This window comes from Phyllobates terribilis, unplaced genomic scaffold (assembly GCF_046119375.1).
Source record: "Phyllobates terribilis strain yellow unplaced genomic scaffold, ASM4611937v1 Scaffold_9__5_contigs__length_417890890, whole genome shotgun sequence".
NCBI classification, from domain to species: Eukaryota; Metazoa; Chordata; class Amphibia; order Anura; family Dendrobatidae; genus Phyllobates; species Phyllobates terribilis.
The window spans coordinates 331,103,509-331,108,142 of NW_027362769.1; positions in this window are offsets into that span (position 1 = coordinate 331,103,509).

The following is a 4,634-nucleotide window of genomic DNA, read 5'->3' on the forward strand; positions in this document are numbered from 1 at the left end:
CCTGAGCAATGATAAGAACAATTACATTTAAAGTACATGACTATTATGTAGATGAAGGGTGGACCCTGTTGCCCCACTGGTGGCCCCAAGGAACCTCAGTTCAATATTGCAATTTAATAAAAATCCTCTCAATAATGGAGGGATTTTTAATGCAATGGTTTATTGCTCGTTGTCTTGTTACCGGCCACCTCTGCAGCCTATCAGCTGTAGTTGGTCTACTAGGCAAAGAGCGCAGTGCTTATAAGCTCGTTGCTATTCAGCTTGTAAGCACTGCTCTGAAGCTGACCGGATCACTGGGTCCCGCCACATTCAGTAACCCTTCGCTACCAGCGATGCTGCAGAGGTAAATCTGCCTTTGCTAGCAGCATTGGTGAGTGCACAGTTCAGGCCATGCCACTGGTCTGAATTGTCAATTAGAAGTTCACAGCCCTAGCAAGCAGGAAGTCGTGGGGTGGTGGATGCAGGGGAGCAGGTACCTGCCATATTTATGCCAAGTGTCGCTAGGTAAGTGGTTCACACTCCCAGAGTTGTACTTTATGTGGCCAGCCTTCGGACGTTGACTGACAAGTTACAGTACTCTTGGCCGAGTGACCTGCCTCCCCTACCCGAGGTCTCGTGCAGGCGGCATCATTTCCTGAGACAGCAAATGTACAGATTGATAGGGCATAGAGAGGAGGAAACAAAGGACTTTTGGTCCTGGGATGTAGAGGGGCCTTGGCTTATCTGTAGGGCTCATTCACATGTCAGTGATTGTCTTGTATGAGAAAATTGGTCTACGTTTCATCAATGATTTGGATCTGATTTTGATTAGAGTGTGGTCACAGTGTCATAGGAGTGTGGTCAAAGTGTGGTCAGAGTGTCAAAGGAGTGTGGTCAGAGAGTGGTCAGAGTGTCATAGGAGTGTGGTCAGAGTGTGGTCAGAGTGTCATAGGAGTGTGGTCAGAGAGTGGTCAGAGTGTCATAGGAGTGTGGTCAGAGTGTCATAGGAGTGTGGTCAGAGTGTGGTCAGAGTGTCATAGGAGTGTGGTCAGAGAGTGGTCAGAGTGTCATAGGAGTGTGGTCAGAGAGTGGTCAGAGTGTCATAGGAGTGTGGTCAGAGAGTGGTCAGAGTGTCATAGGAGTGTGGTCAGAGAGTGGTCAGAGTGTCATAGGAGTGTGGTCAGAGAGTGGTCAGAGAGTGGTCAGAGTGTCATAGGAGTGTGGTCAGTGTCATAAGAGTGTGGTCAGAGAGTGGTCAGAGTTTCATCAGTTTTTTAAAGTAGAAAGTAGATGTAGTTAGTTATTCAAATAGGTGTGAGCAAGATTCAAAAATTACAACTTTTTAAAAAGTTGCAGTGAGGGTGTTGGTGTTGGAGGGTGGGGGGAGTTCTTAAAAGAGAAGGAATTATTTAAAATATCGGCATGAAAACTGGAGTAACCGCTCAAATTTGGTATATTCCCACAACAAAAATGGAGCGCATTTTCAGATTTTTTTTTATGCTGAAAATTTGTTACATTTTACAGTTAAAACTAAGTGGATTTGATTTCCTGAAACCTCTCACCCACTGTGTTTTTTTTTTGCCCATAGATTCTCATGGAGAGCCTGAAAAACCCCATGCAAAATAACAATTGCAATTTTAAGTTTGGAATCACAACGTTTCTGTACTAAAAATAAAAATAGCTAAATCGCATCCAAAGCAATGCAACAAAAAAGCAATAAACAGTGTAGATGGCTATGGGATATTTTGGGGTGGACACCTGCAGGAAAAAGAAATGCAGTATTTTTGCTACATGGGAATGTATATTTAAAGATGTGCAAAACTAACCACACACTGTGCAGCATGTTGGTAAAATGCAGCCAAAAGCAAAACTAATTTAAAAATGTTGCTCACCTGGCAGGGGAAAATTCATGATCAGTTAGTGTATGTGCACATGATGTCTTTTTCAGACGGATTCTGCCTGGAACCCAAAGCACTAAAAAATGTTACAAAGAATGAACATAATGCACAGCAACGTAAAAACGACTTGCTGTGCATATGTTCCGTCTTTTGTCACTTCTTTATTTGATTCAGGCTTTGAAAACCAGGAATAAGTTAAAAGAAGCCGCATGAAAATCGGGGAATGTGTAGGATGCAAAAAACAGACCCAGGGCACAATATGAAAACATTGTTGTCAACAGGGGTGGATTAAGAGTAGCAAGGGCCCCGGGCAGTTTAGAAGGCGCGGCCCCCCCCCCCACCTGATTTATCACGTGACATGTCACATGATCTCCTGTGATAGATCATGTGATAGTTCACGGGAAATTAATTTGGCACAATATTAATTGTGCTGCCCCATCTGAGAGCAGCACAATATAGGGGCAGATACCCTGATTCCAGCGATGTGTCACTTTTTCAGCTGCTTGTTGTCATTTTGAGAAAATCACCGTTTTATCTGCTGCAGATCTAGCAGCTCTCTGAATGCTGCGCTCTGTATAGCCTCGCCCACACCACTGATTGGCAGCTTTCTGCCCATGTTCAGTGTACACAGAAATCTACTGATCAGTGATGGGGGTGGGGTCCTACAGAACTTACTAGTCATCTAGTGATAATTACCATCTGACAAATCAATGATTTTATCAAAACAACACTAAGCAGCCCAGTAAGTGACACATTACTGGAATCAGTGCCTCTAACCCTACATTATGCTGCTCTCAGATTAGGTGGCAAAAACCTGATGACAGATTCCCTTTAAAGGAGCTGTAAAGACAAAAAAGTTTGTATTAAAAAAAATACAAGCCATTTGTGAAATTAACTTTTTTTCATTGTTAATTCACATTAGACTGTATCTTCAACACTTTTGTCAGCAGGTCTTATTACAAACTCTGAATAGGGCAGCTCTCTCCCTCTCCCTCAGGAGAAAGTCACAGCATGGTTAAAAAACGGGATCTTTTATGATTTTCTCATAATAAATAAAAAAGGACATGCAAGTCCTCCAAACTATTTTCCGTTTCTCTATAGGGGAGGTCCTAAATCTTTCTTGTTCTTTAGTTGATCACATGTCAAAAAGGTAAAGCATTTACTATGAACTCGTCTAAAAAAATATACACTGGGAGAGTAATATCATCATCTGCATGTAAATATTCCTTGACTCTAAGGGCTCGCTCACACTGTCGTATAACACGGCCGAATGCTATGTGATGTTTTATCGGATAGGACTCGGCCCTATGTTATACTATGGGACAGTGCAGATTTGCGATTATCGGCATGAGAAAATAATCTCATTCGATATTCGGACCATGTGCACCCATACAAGTCTATGGGTGCACGTAAAACATTGGACTGCACTCGGATGTCATCCAAGTGCAGTCCGACGAACACTCACAGAGACTATGGAGAAGATGGAGAAAGTAAGTTCTCCAAGTTCTCCATATCTGTGCTGCGAGAGAATCGGATCACACTCAGTTGAAGCTCTGACAGAGTTTGAGCCGAGTGTCATTAGCATAATTGGCCCTATTCTCTTGCATGAGAGAATATATGGCTTAGTGAGTGGACCCTAAAACTGAATAGTAGTGACGCACAGGCACCTCACAAGCGGGATCCATGTAGCTCTCAGATGTCATGTAGGTAGGGCTTCATTCCATGGGGTAGGGCTTAATTTCAAGGTATATAAAAAAAATGCCCCTTTAAAAACCCTTTGAGGACCAAGGCACATATATGTCCCATAGTTTTAAACTGGAAAAAAATTTGATTGAATAAAATTTAAGGTCCTCAAAGGTTTAAGTAGGTCATAAATTCATATGAATACTTGCTCATACAATTGCACATGCCATAAGATGAAGAAGAACAGAATAAAAAATATGACATTAAGTGGAGCACTTACAGGTATTCAAGGTGAAAGAGACCAGCAAAGGCATCGTCTCGAATGACAGTAAATGAGTTAGAATTCAGCAAGCTGAAAATGAAGACAGCAGGTTAGAAGCGAACCAGACTTTATGGTGCTCAGAATTAGTCAAGCAGAATTTATTGACTGCTCTTGCAAAGCACTGAGACTCCCGCTGTGTATAGATGGCGCCGTGCAGCCTCCCGCTGTGTATAGATGGCGCCGTGTGGCCTCCTGCTGTGTATAGATGGCTACGTGTGGCCTCCCGCTGTGTATAGATGGCGCCGTGCAGCCTCCCGCTGTGTATAGATGGCGCCGTGCGGCCTCCCGCTGTGTATAGATGGCGCCGTGCGGCCTCCCGCTGTGTATAGATGGCGCCGTGCGGCCTCCCGCTGTGTATAGATGGCGCCGTGCGGCCTCCCGCTGTGTATAGATGGCTACGTGCAGCCTCCCGCTGTGTATAGATGGCGCCGTGCGGCCTCCCGCTGTGTATAGATGGCGCCGTGCGGCCTCCTGCTGTGTATAGATGGCGCTGTGCGGCCCCCCGCTGTGTATAGATGGCGCCGTGCGGCCTCCCGCTGTGTATAGATGGCTACGTGCAGCCTCCCACTGTGTATAGATGACTACATGCAGCCTCCCGCTGTGTATAGATGGCACCGTATAGATGGCTACGTGCGGCCTCCTGCTGAGTATACGTGTATAGATGGCTACGTGCGGCCTTCTGCTGAGTATAGATGCCGCACAGCGCCCCCCCCCAGAGACAGCAGGAGGCCGCACAGCGCCATCTATACTCA